This window comes from Scyliorhinus torazame, chromosome 24 (assembly GCF_047496885.1).
Source record: "Scyliorhinus torazame isolate Kashiwa2021f chromosome 24, sScyTor2.1, whole genome shotgun sequence".
In the NCBI taxonomy this organism is placed as follows: Eukaryota; Metazoa; Chordata; class Chondrichthyes; order Carcharhiniformes; family Scyliorhinidae; genus Scyliorhinus; species Scyliorhinus torazame.
This window is the reverse complement of record NC_092730.1, coordinates 34,473,043-34,479,463: the sequence shown is the minus strand read 5'-3', so window position 1 is coordinate 34,479,463 and position 6,421 is coordinate 34,473,043. Positions and strand designations below refer to the sequence as shown.

Below are 6,421 nucleotides of genomic sequence, written 5' to 3'. Positions count from 1 at the left end.
GGACTGATCTGTTCCCTGTAAGAACACGATTCACGGCGCTCTATGCTGCTCTTGCTCATGGGTTTGCTTTGTTTGGGCCCTTGTTCCGCACTGTAACCAATCACTGATTGTCCATGTACCATTTGTCAATGTACTCTGTCGATTATTCTTTTTCGGTCTACTATCTATGTAATGTGTATGTTCCCTTGGTAGCAGAAAAATACTTTTCATGGGACAATAAATCAAATCAAAGTGGTTCCTCTCTCACTACCCGATCAATTCATCTCAATCAGAACAAGACTGAATTTTGAATGCTCGCTTTTCCAACACAAGTCGCTGCAATCTGGCCTGACAACTTGGACTGGATTGTCACATCAGTTATTGCAGACCCATCTTGGAAAAATGAGTCCCACTTCCGAGCAACCAGCGGATGAAAAATCGACGACGATGGGATCCGAACGCACAGAGAGCACAATGGATTAGCAGTCCAACGCCTTAACCACTCGGCCACCTCAACACACAAACCCATGCGTCAAAAAGTCTTAATTCGTGTTGCATCCATGAATTGATGGAAAATATCCGCCTCTTTGTCTTCCGAGGTTGATTTAGCACAGGGCTAAATCACTGGCTTGGAAAGCAGACCAAGGCAGGCCAGCACCACGGTCCAATTCCCGTACCAGCCTCCCGAACAGGCGTCGGACTGTGGCGACTAGGGGCTTTCCACAGTAACTTCATTTGAAGCCTCCTTGTGACAATCACCGGTTTTTCATTTCATTTCAGCCCGGTGTTCAATGATGGAAATGCAGATTTTGTCAATAAAACGAATTCCCAGCATATTCAGGGACTTTTGTGAATGGACTGATAGGAAACACTTCAATATCATGTCCACGATATTTCCATACAGTGTGAAAGGCCCTCGCTGAAAGACTGGAATCAACCATCATTTGACAGCAAAAACAAAACCTCCCGGCATCGCAGAGGAATCCGTCGATCATCGGAACACACACTTCACGATGGACATAGTCTGATCATGGAGTTACAGGTTTCTACTCCTGCCTGGCTTAATTCCCCAGGAAATAGGGATTATATTCTTTCAGCGAGTCGTGAAAGTATACTTGGAGCAGATTAAAGATAAATTCTTGTGTTGGGATGAGACTATTCCTGGTAGAAAGGTAAACTTTTCAGAAAGTGCCTCAATATTCAGCGGGTCCGTCCATGACAAGACTGAAGAACGATCACTCGTCTATCCAATCGGTGAGGTTTGCCTTACCATGAGACAATATTAACAGAGACAACACCAGGTTAATTAGATTCTGATCACACGGTTATAATAGAACTGAATCATGAAAACCCAGCCTTCACAACCTTGCCCCTCGCCTGAGGTATGGAGATAATGAATGGCTTAGATAGGGTGGACGTAGGGAATTTGTTTCCATTCGCAGAGGAGACTAGGACCCGGGGGCACAGCCTTAGAATAAAAGGGAGTCACTTTAGAACAGAGATGAGGAGACATTTCTTCAGCCAGAGAGTGGTGGGTCTGTGGAATTCATTGCCACAGAGGGCGGTGGAGGCCGGGATGTTGAGTGTCTTTAAGACAGAAGTTGATAAATTCTTGATTTCTCGAGGAATTAAGGGCTATGGAGAGAGAGCGGGTAAATGGATTTGAAATCAGCCATGATTGAATGGTGGAGTGGACTCGATGGGCCGAATGGCCTTACTTCCATTCCTATGTCTTATGGTCTTATGATCCTCAGGTTAAATCAGCACCAGCCAGATCTCACCCTCAAAGGGGAAAGCAGCCTATGGTCATCAGGGACTAGAGCGACTTAATTTACTTTAGAACTGGATCAATGTATGACATTTCCAGGATGTGACTTCCTCAGACTGACCAAATGATTGACAGCGTGGAAATTAACGACCATTGAGGAGTTACTGCTACCTGAGGCTTGGCTGGAACGTTGGTTTTAAAGGTTCATCATGAAATCTAGAGATAAAAAGCCGGGTTATCATGAAATCATTAAAATGTAAAAGGAGGCCATTCTGCCAAGTAACTCTGCAACGATATTCGGAAAGAGCCTCTGTGTCCCCACCACATCCCTGCAACACCACCCAACTTTCTGAACACCAAGGAACAATTTAGCATGGACACTCCACCTAACCTGCACACATTTGGACTGTGCGAGGAAATCGCAGCACCCGGAGGAAACCCACACAGACATGGAGAGAAAGTGCAAACTCCACACAGTCAGTGACCAAAGGCTGGAATTAAACCCGGATCGCTGGCGCTGTGAGGTAGCCACTGTGACAACGTGCCACCGTATGAGGTCATAACACGTCATATATCAGATCAAGCATGATCTCATTGCAATACGGAGCATATTCGATGGGCTGAATGGCTTACTTATGCTCCTACGTCTTATACCCTGACATTGTGCAATGTTCTGCTATTTGTCTCTAAAACCCTTGTTAAAACAACGTTTAGCGAGTTGGTCACACCGCAGGTGAAAGGTACTGAAGGAGATAGAAAATGGGAGACCAAAAGACAGAGCAAGAGTAGGAAAGCAGTGCAGGTGTCCCCTGCGGTCATCTCCCTGCAAAACAGATATACCGCTTTGGATACTGTTGAGGGAGATGGCTCACCAGGGAAGGCAGCAGCAGCCAGGTTCATGGCACCGTGGCTGACTCAGCTGCGCAGCCGGGCAGGAAGAAGAATGGCAGGGCTATAGTGACAGGAGACTCAACCGTAAGTGGAATAGACACGCGGTTCTGCGGACACAATCGAGGCTCCAGGATGGTATGTTGCCTCTCTGGTGCAAGGGTCAAGGATGTCTCGGAGTGGCTGCAGGACATTCTGGAGGGGGGGGGGGGGCGGGGTGAAAAGCCAGCTGTCGTGGTTCACATAGGCACCAATGATATGGGTTAAAAAAACGGGATGAGGTCCTACAAGCTGAATTCAGGGATTTAGGAGTTAAACTAAAAAGTACGACCTCAAAAGGTAGTAATCTCAGGATTGTTACCAGTGCCACGAGCTAGTCAGAGTAGGAATGTGAGGATAGATAGGATGAATGCGTGGCTCGAGAGATGGTGCAAGATGGAGGGATTCAAATTCCTGGGGCATTGGAACCGGTTCTGGGGGTGGTGGGTCCAGTACAAACCGGACGGTCTGCACCTGGGCAGGGCTGGAATTGATGTCCTAGGGAGAGTGTTCGCTAGAGCTGTTGGGGAGAGTTTAAACTAATGTGGCAGGGGGATGGGAACCGACGCAGGAATTTGGAAGGTAGTAAAACAGGGACAGAAACAAAAGGCAGTAAGGGGGAAAGTGTAAGGCAGAGAAGCCATAGTCAAAAATCAAAAAGAGCGACAGTACAAGGTACAGTGACTGAGGGGAGCTCCGTGAATAGGACCAGGAATACTAAAAGGAATAAAACGGGAAGTAAAAACATTAATGGTAAGCGACGCAGCAGGTTGTTACACAACATTATGGGTTCAACCACAAGGAAAATTAGGAGAAAAGTTAAGAGGAAATATAACTTAGGAGAGGCTACTGATCGAGGTGTTAAGATTCAGAACAGAGGTAAAAAAGCCAACATAAGTGTACTTTACCTGAATGCTCGTAGTATTCGGAATAAGGTAAATGAGTTGATGGTGCAAATCATCGTGAATGACTATGATTTAGTGGCCATTACTGAAACATGGTTAAAGGATGGTCACGACTGGGAGTTAAATATCCGAGTGTATCAAACTATTCGGAAGGGCAGAGTGGATGGTAAGTGAGGTGGTGTAGCTCTGTTATTTAAGGATGACATCCGGGCAATAGTAAGGGATGACATCGGTGCTATGGAGGACAAGGTTGAATCCATTTGGGTGGAAATCAGGATAGTAAGGCAAAAAAGTCACTGATAGGAGTCATCTATAGGCGAACAAATAGTAACATTATGGTGGGGCAGGCAATAAACAAAGAAATAACTGGTGCATGTAGGAATTGTACAGCAGTTAACATGGGGGATTTTAATCTACATGTCGATTGGTTTAACCAGGTCGGTCAAGGCAGCCTTGAGGAGGAGTTGAAAGAATGTATCCACGACAGTTTCCTAGAACAGTATGTAATGGAACCTACGAGGGAACAAGCGTTCGTAGATCTGGTCCTGTGTAATGAGACAGGATTGATTCAGGATCTCATAGTTAGCGATCCTCTCGGAAGGAGCAATCACAATATGGTGGAATGTAAAATACAGATGGAGACTGAGAAAGTAAAATCAAACACTAGTGTTTTGTGCTTATAGAAAGGAGTTTACAGTGGGATGAAAAAAGAACTAGCTAAGGTAGACTGGGAGCCAAGACTTTATGGTGAAACAGTTGAGGAACAGTGGAGAACCTTCCGAGCTATTTTTCACAGTGCTCAGCAAAGGTATATACCAACAAAAAGGAAGGACGGTAGAAAGAGGGAAAATCGACCGTGGATATCTAAAGAAATAAGGGAGAGTATCAAATTGAAGGAAAAAGCATACAAAGTAGCAAAGATTAGTGGGAGACTAGAGGACTGGGAAATCTTTAGGGGGCAACAGAAAGCTACTAAAAAAGCTATAAAGAAGAGTAAGATAGATTATGAGAGTAAACTTGCTCAGAATATATAAACAGAAAGTAAAATTTTCTACAAACATATATTTTTTTTAATAGAGTGGCTGAGGTAAATATTGGTCCTTTAGAGGATGAGAAGGGAGATTTAATAATGGGAGATCAGGAAATGGCTGAGGTACTGAACAGGTTTTTTGGGTCGGTCTTCACAGTGGAAGACACAAATAACATGCCAGTGACTGATGGAAATGAGGCTATGACAGGTGAGGACCTTGAGAGGATTGTTATCAATAAGGAGGTAGTGATGGGCAAGCTAATGGGGCTAAAGGTAGACAAGTCTCCTGGCCCTGATGGAATTAATCCCAGAGTGCTAAAAGTGATGGCTAGCGAAATTGCAAATGCACTAGTGATAATTTACCAAAATTCACTAGACTCTGGGGTGGTCCCGGCGGATTGGAAATTAGCAAACGTGACACCACTGATTAAAAAAGGAGGTAGGCAGAAAGCGGTTAATTATAGGCCTGTGAGCTTAATTTTGGTAGTAGGGAGATGCTGGAATCTATCGTGAAGGAAGAAATAGCGAGGCATCTGGATGGAAATTGTCCCATTGGGCAGACGCAGCATGGGTTCATAAAGGGCAGGTCGTGCCTAACTAATTTAGTGGAAATTTTTGACGACATTACCAGTGCGGTAGATAACGGGGAGCCAATGGATGTGGTCTATCTGGGTTTCCAGAAAGCCTTTGACAAGGTGCCACACAAATGGTTGCTGCATAAGATAAAGATGCAGCAAATTGTGTCAAATCATTCCCTATTGTGCAAATGTGTTTCCGGTTGTGGAAATATGGCCCCTCTGAAGCAGAACCTTTCTGCGCCATTACTGAGACGAAATTTAAATTCCAGATTTATTAAGTCTTGCCACCAAGGGTTAGTTCAGACCTCTATATTCCCAGTCCAGCGACATAACCTTGTGTTCCTGTTGTCAAAACAGTTCGTTCAGCATCAATATTTTCAGATCATAATATAGACCGCCCAACGTGGGGCTCGAACCCACGACCCTGGGATTAAGAGTCTCATGCTCTACCGACTGAGCTAGCCGGGATGGTGCTGCATTAAACTAGCTATTAAACCTCTTCCTGTAGAGAGTAGCTGCGGTGCTCATTCGGAGGGGCAGTGCTAACACAGAATCATCGAAGTTTACAGCATGGAAACAGGCCCTTCGGCCCAACCAGTCCATGCCGCCCAGTTTTTACCATTAAGCTAGTCCCAGTTGCCCGCACTTGGCCCATAACCCTCTATACCCATCTTACCCATGTAACTATCTAAATGTTTTTTAAAAGACACAATTGTACCCGCCTCTACTACTACCTCTGGCAGCCCATTCCAGACATTCACTACCCTCTTGAGTGAAGAAATTGCCCCTCTGGGCCCTTCTGAATCTCTCCCCTCTCACCTTAAACCTATGCCCTCTAGTTTTAGACACCCCTACCTTTGGGAAAAGATGTTGACTATCTACCTTATCTATGCCCCTCATTATTTTATAGACCTCTATAAGATCACCCCTAAGACTCCTACGCTCCAGGGAAAAAAGTCCCAGTCTATCCAGCCTCTCCTTATAACTCAAGCCATCAAGTCCCGGCAACATCCTAGTAAATCTTTTGTGCACTCTTTCCAGTTTAATAATATCCTTTCTATAATAGGGTGACCAGAACTGCACACAGTATTCCAAGTGTGGCCGTACCAATGTCTTGTACAACTTCAACAAGACGTCCCAACTCCTGTATTCAATGATCTGACCAATGAAACCAAGCATGCCGAATGCCTTCTTCACCACCCTGTCCACCTGCGACTCCACCTTCAAGGAGCTA

At 45.1% G+C, this 6,421-nt stretch overlaps 1 non-coding gene across 1 annotated transcript; it reads right to left on the bottom strand.

Annotated features, from left to right (window-relative positions):
• Nucleotides 1-5,582: 5,582 nt before the first annotated feature.
• Nucleotides 5,583-5,655, bottom strand: trnak-cuu (transfer RNA lysine (anticodon CUU)). Its single transcript has one exon. It is a non-coding gene; the product is annotated as a tRNA-Lys (tRNA).
• Between the last annotated feature and the right edge of the window lie 766 nt (nt 5,656-6,421).